At 37.6% G+C, this 15,373-nt stretch overlaps 1 protein-coding gene across 4 annotated transcripts in view; it reads right to left on the reverse strand.

The window, feature by feature from the left end:
• The window catches only part of ZFYVE9 (zinc finger FYVE-type containing 9), a 193,791-nt gene that overhangs the window by 136,619 nt on the left and 41,799 nt on the right, over positions 1-15,373 (reverse strand). For 3 of the 4 annotated variants that reach the window (XM_059054536.2, XM_059054550.2, XM_067007676.1), the window contains exon 2: positions 7,939-8,044. The exons of the other annotated variant lie outside the window; for it this stretch is intronic. The gene's annotated coding sequence lies outside the window, so the exon portion shown is untranslated. The remainder of the gene's footprint in view (positions 1-7,938; positions 8,045-15,373) is intronic. 4 annotated transcript variants of the gene reach the window in all.

A 15,373-nucleotide genomic window follows, 5' to 3' on the forward strand; every position in this document is an offset into this window, starting at 1 on the left:
CCCACTAGACTGTGTTCATCATGTGATTGCCACAGAACCTGATGTGATACCTATTCAATAAACATCTGGGGAATGAATAAATGAACAGTATAAACAGCCACTCAAGAAGCTGTGTTAAACTTCAATTATAATTATTGATTCAGGCAAGCATCAAAAACATGCCTTTAGGTAAACAGTTAGTGGGGAAGAAAATATTCACAATGCCTCAAAATATCATTTCACAGATGACTTATTAATTCCAAAGGAGAAAATGTATGTTTACAGTGAAAAGATGCAGTAATCACTACCTTAACCAAATGATCAAGCTTAGCATCACTAACAATTTAACAAGCTGACAATACGTATCTCCTGATGTGATGCAATAAGTTTAAAACATCACCTACAGGTATTCTTCTCCAAACTGTTTAATCTGAATTGAATCATGAACAATTAGACAAATCTAGAACGTGAGGCATTCTGTAAGACAGCTGTCCTGGACTCTTCAAAATATTCGGTGTTATGAAAAACAAGATCATTCTGAATTGAGAGAGACTAAAGAGATTAAACAACCAAATGCTATGTATGAACACTAACTGGATCCTAGATCAAGAAAAATACACAAATAGGGACTCCGTGGCGACGCAGTGGTTAAGAATCCGTCTGCCAATGCAGGGGACACGGGTTTGATCCCTGGTCCAGGAAGACCCCACATGCCGTGGAGCAACTAAGCCCATGCGCCACAACGAAGAGTTGCCCCTGCTCGCCGCGACTAGAGAAAGCCCGAGCGCAGCAACGAAGACCCAGTGCAACCAAAAAATAAACAATTAAAAAAAAAAAAAAAGAAAATACACAAATACCCATACACAGCCAAAAAAAAAAAAAAAAGACACTTAAGGTATAATCAGGGGAATTTGGACTATACATTAGTATTACAATGAATTAATAATCATTTTTTGGATGTGATAATGGTATTTAAATTTTGTATGCAAATGTCCTTACTTGTAGGAGATGCCTGCTGAACTATTTAGGGAAGAAGTGTTATGTTATCCATAACTAACTTTCAAATAATAACTTTCAAATAATTCAGGAAAAAAGTATGTGAGTGTGAGTGAGTGGCGAGGGTGGAGGAGGAGAGGAGAGAGGTGCTCGAGAAAGAGACAAAATGGTAAAAATTGATGAATCTGGTGAAGGATATATGAGTCTTCACTGTACTATTCTTTCAACTTTTCTATAGGCTTGAAATTTGTAAAACAAAAGGTAAAAAGAGTACTGAGCTTGTGGTGGGAAGCATTCCTTCCCACTTTGAATATAGAAATTCTAGACAAAATAGATTATTTTAAAAGAGTTTATACAGTGAAATTCAAAAACAAGAAAGAGAAATATGCCATTAATCAGGAAGAAATCAAGCCACAGCGATGAATGAGAACTGAAGTGTGGCAGTTCACAGAGTTTACAGAACTAGACAGCAACCTTCAGACCTGGGATTTGAAAGCTAGCAGGTAGGATGGGAAGTATGTGTTATAAACTTCTAGAAGTTTCTGCATTACAGAAGGCCAGACTGGGCTCTCTGCATAAAGCCAGGAGCTGGAGAAAAAACTGCTCCAAGTGGCCCCAAGACTCAGCAATGGTGCAGGATGGAATAGTGTGCCAATAAAATCAACTTTCAGAAACCAGAATTCCTAGGCTGTTTCTCCCTCAGGATTGGTAATGAAACTAAGTGTTCCCATTCATGAACATAACATGGTTTATCTCTACACTTGCTCAGCTCACCTCTTCCTGTGACGTGCAATAATGTTTTTAATTTTAAGAAGTCATTAAATATGGGACAGTGGGGAGAGAAGAGTGCATGTGACTGTAAAGGAGTGGCACAAGGGATATATCCGTGGTGATAGAATCGTGCTGTATCTTAAATTGCAATGGTGGTTACATAAATCTACCTGTGATAAATGGGAGAGAACTACATACACTCATGAATATGCTCACAGCAGCATTATTCATAACAGCTAAAAGGTAGAAACAACCCAAATATCTATCAACTGATGAATGGACAAATAAAATATTAATTTCCTGAGTTTTGTATTTTCTTGAGTTATGTAAGATGTAATGAATGAGAAAAACTGTGCAAATGAAACTTTCTACAGTATTTTTGCGACTTCCTGTGAGTCTATATTTACTTCAAAATAAAAAGTTGAAAAAATTAAAATAAAAGGGAAAAATTATTAATGATTCAATAAACAGGGAGCAGATGAAGAGGGCATCTGTGTAAGGGGGGAGTCAGAGCCCAAGTGTGGTGAAGCAGATGTCCTTGCGTGGGGGTGGCCCAGCATAATGTGTCAGAGCCCCAGAGGGAAGGAAACTGCCTACACAGGACAGCCCAGTGTGGGGTGTTAGAGACCAGGAGAGGTGAGGAAGGCATCCATATGAAGGGCATGGTCTGGCAGACAGAGAGCACAAGTGGGTAAGACGGCTTCATATGCAGGAGGGGTGAGGAGGAGATATAAGAGGGCAGTCCAGGGTGGTGGGTCAGAGCCTGAGCGGGATTAGAAGGACCAAGGGGAGAAGAGAGTGACAGGACATAGTTTACATGTAGAAAGATGGATCAAATAAGTGACTACATGAAGGGCAATGGGAGCAAGGTTTGTCAATGTTGGAGAAGGGGTTAAAATGCAGAAAAAGAGAAAACTGGAAAGAACCCTGCAGTGTTGGTTTGGAATCTGGGGTATCAGTTTGAACTCATGGACTTCAATAAACATACTTATAGCAATAAACATAGTTTTTTGTTCAATGAACATAGCAATAAACATATTATAGATGTAAAAGTGTGTGGGTGTGTGTACACATATATTCTCTAGTGCTATACACAAAGAATCTTGCAGCAGCAAATCCTCAGCTCAATTCCATGTAGCAATGAGCATACCTAGCAGCAGACTTGATTTATAAATATTGTTATTCACTAAAAGGAACAAGGGCTCCAAGGAAAAATGGCTGATTCCAAAGCTGGAGTAGAAAAAATACAAGAACTTTGATGAGGATGGAGGGAAACATGAACCATTGCACATTGCTGGGAAGAAAGTAAAATGGTGTGGCAACCCTGGAAAACAGTTTGGCAGTTCCTCAAAAAGTTAAAAAGAGTTACCACATGGCATAGCTATTCTACTCCTAGGCTTATACTACCAAGAGAAATGAAAACATATATTCACACAAAAACTTATCTGTGAATGCTCACAGCAGCATTATTCATAACACCAAGAGATGAAAATGACCCAAAGATATATCAACAGATAAATGGATAAATAAAATGTGGTATTATACATTGACAAAATATAATATTATATGATAATTTAAATGGATAAAATACTGCTATATGCTACATCATGGATGAATCTTGAAAATATAGTAACTGAAAGCAGCAGACACAAAAAGCTACAGATTACATGATTCCATTTATATGAAATGTCCAAAACAGGCACAGAAACAGAAAGTAAATTAGTGGGTTGCCAGCAGCTGGGAGGAACTGGAGGGAAATGGGAAGTAACTGCTAACAGATGAAAGATTTCTCTTTGGGGTGAAAAATGTTCTGGAATTAGACAGTGGTGATGATTGCAAGACTCTGTAAATATATAAAAACCACTGAACTATACACTTTAAAAGGGTGAATTTTATGGTATGGTGTGTGAATTACATTTCAATTTTTTTTTAAAAAAAGGAAGCATCCAAGAATTTTGGGGACATGTCAAAAGGACAAAGAAACACGCTTGAAGGAGCTTCCACAGACCAAATCAGAGACAATCTGAGCATCAAAATAAATAATGGTAGCAACAGATTATAACCCACTGGATAAAACAGAAAGCCATGATGAGTCTTTACAACATAAATGAATGAATTCCAAGTGTGATGAGGAATGGGATATTTACATAGTTTCAAAGTTCCTCCCCACAAAAATACTTACTAATTACAAAAAAAAAAAAAAAAAGAGTAACTTCAGAGGCAAATCCTGGCCGATGCCACCTTACACAAGTGATCAAAGTGAACAGCATCAGTAACAGGACAAACAAAAATCCATGCTCCCTGACAGATTGCAATGAAAAGGACACAGCAATGTCCATACTAGGGAAGGCTGTGGGAGGACTGGGGGGCGGCGGGGACAGGAGGTGTATAGAAACTCCCTGTACTTTTTGCTCAATTTTTCTCTGAAACTAAAACTGCTCTAAAAAAAATAGTCTATTGAAGAGAGAGAGATCAAGATGGTAGAGTAGGAGAACAGTGGAACTTGCCTCCCCGCACAAACACATCAAAAATACATCTACATGTGGAATAATTCTCACTGAAAACTAACTGGAGACTGGCAGAAAGACCCTTATACAACCAAGGCTGTAAGAAAGATCCACATGGAATCAGGCAGGATGAGAAGAAAAGTGATCAGGTTGGGACCTGTGCCCCTGTGCCTCCTCAGAAGAGGAGGGGGATTTCATGGGTGGAGAACCTCCCTGGGGAGTGAGTGGTTTGAGCCACATATTGGGAGCCCCAGCTCTGGGGTCCAACACCAGGAAGACAAGTCTCTTTGGCTGGTTGGACAGCTGGTGGGACTAACTGAAGGGCTGTGGGAAGCCGAAGATGAGTGTACACACCCTTGTTTATTCCCAAAACAGAGTGGGGTGGGTGGATTGAAACTGCATGGAACACTGGTTGGTCTCCCAACTAAATGCAACATGTGATTCTAAACTCGGTGCCCTTGACATAAAGGACATTATTTGTACATCTGGCAAAACTTGAATAAGGTCTGATAATTAGGTGGTGGTAATGCATCAATGCTCATTCCCTGATTTGATGGCTGTATTGTGGTTATGTAGGAGAATGTCCTTTTTTGTAGGAAACACAGTTTCAAAGGTGGTAGGGGATGCAGCTAGCAACTTACTCTCAAATGGTTCAGAGAAAAAAGACCTCTGTACTATACTTGCAAACTGTCTATAAACTTGAGACAGTTTTTTTAAAAAAACATTAAATGCACAAAAACTATCATATTTTTAATTTCCAGGGCATTTTCTTTTTCTGATCCTTTTTATGACATCTTGATTTTATTTCATGGATATAATTTTTTCTTACCATTCTAATTACCTATAATTTAGTCTGCTTTTTCTTTCTTTTTCCCCAAACCTCCTTCTGTTTTCAATATTATTTCCTCCAAGTTCCTGTTTCGTGTTTTGATCTCTGTCTTCACATTGGACGCTTTCCCCAAATGCCTAATACTGAACAAATGAAGTACTAATAGCCAACTGGAAGCTCTGCATGTGTGGCTTCTCAACTGGGAGGCTTCCACTGCATGGTGATTGGGTGGGAACACAGCTATTTCATTGGGAGACCTCCAAATGTCAGTATATGTAGGTCTTTTCTTTGGACTCCAGAAAAGAGTCTTATAATCTCCTGTAAGGGGGTGCAGAGATGTAACACCAGAGATGTAATCACTGTCTGAAAGAAGAGTAGAGGAAGGGGTGAGGGGAAGGATCTCACTTTAATATATAGGATTTCCCCTTATCCTCCTGCTTTTACTTTGGTGCCTCATCCCTTGGTATCTGTTATGTCTAATGTCCCCAAGTCTTGATCCTCTTTAGTTTCATTTTCCAAGAAAAACCTGTGGTCTCCCAAGGACATGGGAGAGGAGCAGTCTTCTCACTGTAAAAGTTGGACCGCTCCAAGAATTTTTTTTTTAATTTACTTATTTGGTTGCACTGGATCTTAGTTGCAGCAGGCGGGCTCCTTAGTGGTGGTTAGCCGGCTCCTTAGTTGCAGCACATGGGTTCCTTAGTTGTGGCATGTGAACTCTTAGCTGCAGCATGCATGCAGGATCTAGTTCCCTGATCAGGGATCGAACCCAGGCCCCCTGCATTGGGAGCGTGGAGTCTTTTCCACTGTGCCACCAGGGAAGTTCCCTCTCTGAGGATTCAAATCTTATGTCAGGATTCTTTTTTTTTGGTGGTATGCAGGCCTCTCACTGTTGTGGCCTCTCCCGTTGCGGAGCACAGGCTCGACGCGCAGGCTCAGCGGCCATGGCTCACAGGCCTAGCCGCTCCGCGGCATGTGGGATCTTCCCGGACCGGGGCACGAACCCGTGTCCCCTGCATCGGCAGGCAGATTCTCAACCACTGCGCCACCAGGGAAGCCCCTATGTCAGGATTCTTTACCTGCCTTAGAGAAGCATCCAACTCTTATTCAAAATAGAAGTCACTAAATATCATATATATACAGTTGACCCTTGAACAACATGGGTTTGAACTTCATGGGTCTATCTATATATGGATTTTTTCCATAGTAAATATTACAGTACTACATGATCCACAGTTGGTTGAATCCATGGATGCAGAACCTCGGATACGGAAGAACCACGTATATGGAGGGCTGATTATAAGTTATATGCAGATTTTCCACTGCATAGAGTAGTCAGTGCCCCTAACCTGCAGGTTGTTCAAGGGTCAATGGTACATCTCAAAGAGGAATATAAATACTTAATTCAATACAGTTTCTTCCTGAGAATCTCTTTTTTGTTCTACTGACCAGAGTCCTTTTAGACACTGTCTTGAATCTCAGTCTTAAGGGTGTGACTTTTACAGCACTTATCTGATTATTCCTTGTATATCTCCTTCACTGTTACTTCCTCTTTACACCACATACTACTTACAATGAACATGTGTGCATTCATACATAAAACATTATTGATCATCTACTATGTAACACACACTGTCTTAGTCATTACGTTACAATGACAACTAAGACAATGTCTTTGACCTAAAGGAGCCCAATGTTTCATAGAAGATGGATGAGTATACTTAAAGTATGAAACATTGTGGTATGTACTAAATGATATATGCACTGGGTACTATGGAGCCAAAGAAGAAGTAAATCCAAATCAGACTGAGGCAGGAGTATATTATTTGGGGTACGGTGGGCCACTGTAACAAATACTCCAATAACTTATTATTGCTGACTAATTATTATTTATTATTACTGATAGTCTTTGCAGTGGGTTGAAAACTTCCTAAAGAGATGCCTGAAGAATAAAATTTTGCCAGATGAAGGCAGACAAAGGCACTCCCTCTCACACTCACATGTGAGAAAGCTAGGGGACGAGAAATACCTTGCCAACTGCAAGACCAGAAGTTCTGGTGAGGAAGGTACTACTGCTAAGTGCTTAGGAACTCAGTCTCTTGCTACGCACTGTAAGGCCCAGGCCTCTATCCTCGAAGCTTACATGGAAAATCAGAGAACTCAGCAGAGCCTGCAACACTCCATGAGTGAATAGCATAATCAGTTTCTGAAACCAATCTCACTCACACACCCTCCCCTCCCACCACCACTTTCTACCCCTTAAATAATCATAACACTTGAAAGAAAGCAAAGAAGATTCCTAGTCAGGAAAAAGTCAATGTTTAAGGAGTCTTGCTCTACAAGAATTAATAAAATACTTCCAATTTTCTGCTGGAAATGATTGCTCGTCACAACTAGTCTAAACATACAAAATAAAATAATTGAATCTGTATTTCTGATTCCTCACTCTAAAATAAGATTTCACTGCTTAGCTCTTGTGTGATTGACTAAGAAATATTAATGACATTAATTGAGTAGATATACCACGATTTTCTCCTAATAATATTGCTCAAGTCCATGTTCTTTTTCATGCTGAAATTACCTTTCTATGCTCAAGGTAGAAGTTGACTCTAAAAGGGAGAAGCCAAGTACTAGTAGAGAAATTAGCATTTTGACATAATTCAACAGGAATTTTAAAATATCCTTTTTTTCTGGACTTAAGTCAAATCTTTTTTTTAAAAAAACAATATTCCTGATTTAATAAGGAACAATGTTATAAATGAAGCAAGCAGCATATATATATGTGAGCATTATTTTCTGTAGATCTGTTTTCTCAAGTTCAATCTCTCTTAAGAGAAACAAGATCATTGGTTTTCTTACCTTTTTCCCCTTACACACGTGATAAGGAACAGACTTCTCTGTGCTTACTCATGATGCTTGCTGCACCACCAGCCAGCCCTGCTGTTTCAGTATGCTCTGTTTGATGCTAAAGAAAAAACACATTGCTCATTACATTTCTTAAAGCAATAAGCCCTGATGTTCTTCATATTAACCTATCATAGCCAGACAAATAAAAGCTATGGGACTTAAACAATAAATTACAATTATACCTTCAGATTCAAAGACCTGGCCAGCATGGAATGCAGCAGCAGACACATTATATTGTCTAAGAAGGCCCAAAGTTAAACATTTCAATGAACAGTTAAGAATTTCTGCACACTTCTTATTTTCAATGAGTAATACAAGGTGAAAGATCAAAGGCAGAGGCACTTTCTATCCAATGACTCTGTTAATTCATAAAAATACTACTTATTTATATTTCAATAGGCCTTCCAAGAATCCAAAGCTAACAAAATTGCTGCTTCACAAGAATGGCCTCTGTTACTGTGATTTTTTTTTTCTATACATACAGAATTCTAAAATTAAGATTCAAAGGATTTCTGCTGGGACTTGTTATTGCCAAACAACTGTTTTTCCTCCAAATGGAGTCCCTTATGATTTTAGCCCTCCTCCACTGCTTAGAAGCAATGGATTAGCAGTTGAAACTAATCAGAATAAAACTATCTCATATTATCTGTATAAAATATCTAACCTACAATCACAGCATTTTCAAAACAGGAGAGTATCTCAGACATGATCTAATAAACATCACTTAATTTTTTTTTAAAGATTTGGTTTTTGATGTGGATCATTTTTAAAGTCTTTATTGAATTTGTTACAATATTGCTTCTGCTTAATGTTTCAGCTTCTTTTGGTCTGGGATCTTAGCTCCCCAACCAGGGATTGAACCCACACCCCCTGCACTGGAAGGCAAAGTACTAACCACTGGACCACCAGGGAAATCCAAACATCACTTAATTTTAAAGATAAACTGAGGCACTAAAAAAAAATGTTTCCTGACATTATTACAAATGTAATTCTACTATCTGATGTGAAAATGATGTGCTTATTAAAATAATACGTATTCTAAAAGGCTGGAAATTCAAGTTTTCAGAGAACAATAAAAAATATGGAGTGGAAATCACTGATGAAAGATTTTCCTGTATTGAGAACCTGAAAAAATATGTACATGCTATATACTCTCAATGAGAAGTGCTGTTGATGCTAAGAAACAGACTTAACATCTATCAAATAAAGGACTGAATCATATCAGAAGTATGAAAGGGATGGATGGGATAGAAGTTCCAAGGTCAAAATGAGAATAAGGTCAAAGTAATACCTCTAATACCTAGCCAATTAAAGAGGTTTTTTGTTTTTTTGTTTTGTTTTTTTGGGGGTTTTTTTGCAGTATGCGGGCCTCTCACTGTTGTGGCCTCTCCCGTTGCGGAGCACAGGCTCCGGACGCGCAGGCTCAGAGTCCATGGCTCACAGGCCTAGCTGCTCTGTGGCATGTGGGATCTTCCCGGACCAGGGCATGAACCCGCGTCCCCTGCATCGGCAGGTGGACTCTCAACCACTGCACCACCAGGGAAGCCCAAGAGTTTTTTAAACAAATAAAATAAACTCTTAAATTCAAATTCAAATTCTGAGTATGTGTATCTATTTTAACGTGTGAGGCAAGTCCAATAATATTATGTAACTGTCTCAAAAATCATAGGTTTTCCTTCTGAAATTGGATCCCTTTGACCTTCTAGCCTCAGCTGGTAAAGTCGCAAACCTGGTTAAATCCAACTGTCTACCTACTCCATACATTCCCCTAAGCAGCTTAAATGTGGCTAAAGGAGAATCACAAAAGACAGTGACTCCTCTCAACTTCACATTTATGACTTCACACTACATTTTCCTTAATCTACTTTCAACCCTGTACCTCATCTTCACCTTCTGATATGCCTGGAATCCCTCAATTCAAAGCTTTCATAATCCATGTCTACCAGGAAATAACCCTCTAGTCTCCTGCAGGACAATGAGGAAAGTCACTTGACTACAAAAGATAAGGTAGAATACCTGCAAAATTAAACCACTCATAGCACAGACTTCCAAACAATCTCCGTTTTCAACACCCCACATCAACTAAGCCTTTAGAGATCCCTAGAGCCTCCACATCACAAGACTCTCTAAGGTTCTGTGGGGGGTAGACACTTCCTTCTCATCATGTCTCCCTCTGCAGGCAAACACTTTACAGCTTCTCTGTTTTAAAACCTTTCTTTACTTTTTCCCTTTTTTATAGCTTATTTTTAAATTTTTTTAATTAAAAAAAATTTTATACAATTTTAAAGCTTACTTTCCATTTACAGTTATTACAAACTATTAGCTGTATTCCCTGTGTTGTACAATACATCCTTGAGCCTATCTTATACCCAGCAGTATGTACCTCCCACTCCCTGACCCCTATATTTCCCCTGTCTCTCTCCCCACTGGTAACCACAAGTTTGTTCTCCATATCTGGGAATCTGCTTCTTTTTCGTTATATTTGCTAGTTTGCTGTATTTCTGAGAGTCCACATATAAGTGATATCATATAATATCTGTATTTCTCTGTCTGACTTATTTCACTTAGCATAACGCCCTCCAAGTCCATCCATGCTGCTGTAAATGGCAAAATTTCATTTTTTTATGGCTGAGTAATATTCCGTTGTATGTCTATACCACATCTTCTTTATGCATTCATCTATTGTTGGATATTTAGGCTGCTTCCATACCTTGGCAATTATAAATAACACTGCTGTGAACATTGGGGAGCATGTATCTTTTCAAATTAGTGTTTGTGGTTTTTTCAGATATATAACTAGGAGAACTGCTGAGTCATACTGAGGTTTTATTTTAGTTCTTTGAGAAATCTCCATGCTGTTTTCCACAGTGGCTGCACCAATTTACATTCCCACCAACAGTGTAGGAGGGTTCCTTTTTCTCCACACCCTCTCCAACACATATTATTTGTGTTCTTTTCAATGATAGCCATTCTGACAAGTGTGAGGTGATATCACATTATGGTTTTGATTTGCATTTCTCTGATGATTAGTGATGTTGAGAATCTTTTCATGTGCCTGTTGGCCATCTGTATTTCCACTTTGGAAAATGTCTATTCAATTCTTCTGCCCATTTTTTAATTAGGTTGTTTGCTTTTCTGCTGTTGAGTTGTATGAGCTGTTTATATTTCTCCCATTCAGTAGGCTGTCTTTTCTTTTGTTTGTGGTTTCCTTTGCTCTGCCAAAGTTTTAAGTTTAATTAGATCCCACTTGTTTACTTTTGTTTCCTTTACTTGAGGAGACATCCAAAAAAAATATTGCTGTGATTTATGTCTAAGAGTATTCTGCCTAGGTTCTTCTCTAGGAGTTATATAGTAACCAGTCTTGCATTTAGGTCTTTAATTCATTTTAAGTTTATTTTTGTATATGGTGTTAGTGAATGTTCTAATTTTATTATTTTACATATAGCTATCCAGTATTCCCAGCACCATTTATTGAAGAGACTGTCTTTTCCATTGTACATTCTTGCCTCCTTTGTCATAGATTAACTGACTATAACCGCATGGGTTTATTTCTGGGCTATCCATCTTGTTCCACTGATCTATAGGTCTGTTTTTGTGCCAGTGCCTACTGTTTTGATTACTGTACCTTTGTAGTATATAGTCTGAAGTCAGGGAGGCTGATTCCTCCAGCTTCATTCTTTTTTCTCAAGATTGTTTGACTACTCAGGTTCTTTTGTGTTTCCATACAAATTTTAAAATTATTTGTTCTACTTCTGTGAAAAATGTCGTTGGTATTTTGATAAGGATTGCACTGAACCTGTAGATTGCCTTGGGTGGTATGATCATTGTAACAATATTGATTCTTCCAACCCCAGAACACAATATATCTTTCCATCTGTTTATGCTGTCTTCAATTTCTTTCATCAGCACCGTAATAGTTTTTGGAGTACAGGTCTTTTGCCTCTCTTAGGGAGGTTTATTCCTAGGTATTTTATTCTCTTTGATGTGATGATAAATGGGATTGTTTCCTTAATTTTTCTTTCTGCTATTTCGCTGTTAGTGTATAGAAATGCAACAGATTTCTGTGTATTAATTTTGCATCCTGCAACTTTGCTGAATTCATTCATCACCTCTAGCAGTTTTCTGGTGGTGTTTTTAGGATTTTCTATGTATAGTATCATGTCATCTGAAAACAGTGGCAGTTTTATGTCTTTCTTTCCATTTTCTATTCCTTTTACTTCTTTTTCTTCTCTGATTGCTGTGGGTAGGACTTCCAAAACCATGTTGAATAAGAGTGGTGAGACTGGGCATCCTATCTTGTTTCTGATCTTAGAGGAAATGCTTTCAGCTTTTCACCATTCAGTATAATGTTAGCTGTGGGTTTGTCATATATTGACTTTATTATGTTGAAATATGTTCCCTCTGTGCCTGTTTCTGGAGAGTTTTTATTACAAATGAATGTTGAATTTTATCAAAAGCTTTTTCTGTGTCTACTGAAATGATTATATACTTTTTATTCTTCAATTTGTTAATGTGTTATATTACACCGATTGATTTTCAGATATTAAAAAATCCTTGCATCACTGGGATAAATCCCACTTGATCATGGTGCATGATCTTTTTAATGTATTGTTGGATTTGGTTTGCCAGCATTTTGTTGAGGATTTTTGCATCTATGTTCATCATAGTGATATTGGCCTGTAATTTTCTTTTTTTCTTATAACTTTGTCTGGTTTTGGTATCAGGGTGATGGTGGCCTCATAGAATGAGTTTGCAAGGGTTCCTTCCTCTGCAGTTTTTTGGAATAGTTTCAGAAGGAGAGATGTCAATTCTTCTCTAAATGTTTGGTAGAATTCACCTGTGAAGCCATTTGGTTCTGGACTTTTGTTTGTTGGGAATTTTAAAATTACTGATCCAATTTCAGTACTGGCAATTGGTCTGTTCATATTTTCTATTTCTTCCTGGTTCAGTCTTGGGAGATTGTACCTTTCTAAGAATTTGCCCATTTCTTCTAGGTTGTCCACTTTATTGGCATATAGTTGTTCATAGTAGTCTCTTATGATCCTTTGTATTTCTGTGGTGTCGGTTGTAACTTCTCCTTTTTCATTTCTGATTTTATTGATTTCGGCCCTCTACCTTTTTTTTCTTGCTGTGTCTGGCTAAAGGTTTATCAATTCTGTTCATCTTTTCAAAGAACCAGCTTTTAGTTTCATTGATCTCTTCTAGTGTTTTCTTAGTCTCTATTTCATTTATTTCTGTTCTGATCTTGATGATTTCTTTCATTCTACTAACTTCAGATTCTGTTTATTCTTCTTTCTCTAGTTGCTTTAGGTGTAATGTTGTATCACTTATTTGAGACTTTTTTCTTGTTTCCTGAGGTAAGCTTGTGTAACTATAAATTTCCTTCTTAGAACTGCTTTTGCTGCATCCCATAGGTTTTGTATCACTGTGTTTTCATCTGTCCCTAGGTATTTTTTGATTTCCTCTTTGATTGCTTCAGTGATCCATTGGTTGTTCAGTAGCATATTGTTTAGCCGCTATGTGTTTGTGTTTTTTACAGTTTTTTTCTTGTAGTTGATTTCTAGTCTCAGAGCATTGTGGTCAGAAGAGGTGCTTGATATGATTTCAATTTTCTTAAATTGACCAAGGTTTATTTTATGGCCTAGCATGTGATCTACCCTGTAGAATGTTCCATGTGAGCTTGAAAAGAATGTGTATTCTTTTGCTTTCAGATGGAATCCTCTATACATATCAATTAAGTCCATTTGGTCTAATGTGTCATTTTAAGGCCTGTGTTTCCCTACTGATTTTTCTGTCTGATCTGTCCACTGATGTAAGTGGGATGTTAAAGTTCCCCACTATTATTGTGTTACTGTTGACTTCCTCTTTTATGTCTGTTAATATTTGCCTTATATATTGAGGTGCTCCTATGTTGGGTACATATATATTTACAATTGTTATATCTTCTGCTTGGATTGATCCCTTGATCATTATGAAGTGTCCTTCTTTGTCTCTTGTAATAGTCTTTATTTTAAAGTCTCTTTTGTCTGATATAAGTGTTGCTACCCCAACTTTCTTTTGATTTCCATTGGCATGGAACACCTTTTTCCATCCCCTCACTTTCAGTCTGTATGGGTCTCTTGATGTGAAAGAAGTCTCTTGTAGGCAGCATATATATGAGTCCTGTTTTTGTATCCATTCAGCCAGCCTATGTATTTTGGTTGGAACATTTAGTCCATTTACATTTAAGGTAATTATCAATATGTACATTCTTGTTGCCATTTTGTTGTTTTGGATTCGTTTTTGGATTCATTCACTTTCTTCTTCTCTTGTCTTGTGATTTGATAACTATCTTTAGTGTTGTGTTTGAATTCCTTTTTCTTTTTTGTGTGTGTATCTATTATAGATTTTTTGTTTACGGTTACCATGAGGTTTTTGTATAGCAGTCTATATATACATGCTTGTTTTAAGTTGCTGATCTCTTAATTTCAAATGCACTGTAAAAACTGCATTTGTATTCTCCCCCCTTCACAATTACTGTTTTTGATACCATGGTTTACATCTAATTGATTTGTGTATACCTTAACTGCTTACTGAGGATATACATGATTTTACTACTTTTGTCTTTTAACCTCCCGACTAGCTTTGTGTGTGGATGATATATTACCTTTACTGTATGTTTGCCTTTGCTGGTAAGTTTTTTCATTTTGTAATTTTCTTGTTTTTAATTATGTCCTTTTCTTTTTCGCCTAGAGAAGTTTCTTTAACATTTGTTGTAAAGCTGGTTTGGTGGTATTGAACTCTTTTAGGTTTGCTTGTCTGTAAAGCCTTTGATCTCTCTGGGTAGAGTATTATTGATTTTAAGCTTTTCCATTTCATCACTATGAATATATTGTGCCACTCCCCTCTGGCCTACAGAGATTCTGCTGAAACTGACAGCCTTATTGGGAGTTCCCTCGTATGTTATTTGTTGCTTTTCTCTTGCTGCTTTTAATATTCTCTCTTTATCTTTGTCATTTTAATTACAATGTGTCTTCGTGTATTCCTCTTTGGGTTCATCCTGTATGGGACCTGTGCTTCTTGGACTTGGGTGACTGTTTCCTTTCCCAGGTTAGGGAAGTTTTCAGCTACTATGTTTTCAGATATGTTCTCAGGCCCTTTCTCTCTTTCTTCTCTTTCTGGGACCCCTATAATGCAAATATTAGTGCACTGACTTTTGGCATCATGGAATTGCTTTTTTGGAAGGAACAAAGGAAATTCAGTAAATGGATATACAACATAAAATGGATATACAACATAAAATACAGTATAAAATGCCTTAAATACAGTTCAAGATACACCGAAAAAAAGAACTCCTTCAATATTCTGCTCAATGTCACCTCCCAATGTGAAATTAACAATTAATCCC

This window comes from Kogia breviceps, chromosome 1 (assembly GCF_026419965.1).
Source record: "Kogia breviceps isolate mKogBre1 chromosome 1, mKogBre1 haplotype 1, whole genome shotgun sequence".
NCBI lineage: Eukaryota > Metazoa > Chordata > Mammalia > Artiodactyla > Physeteridae > Kogia > Kogia breviceps.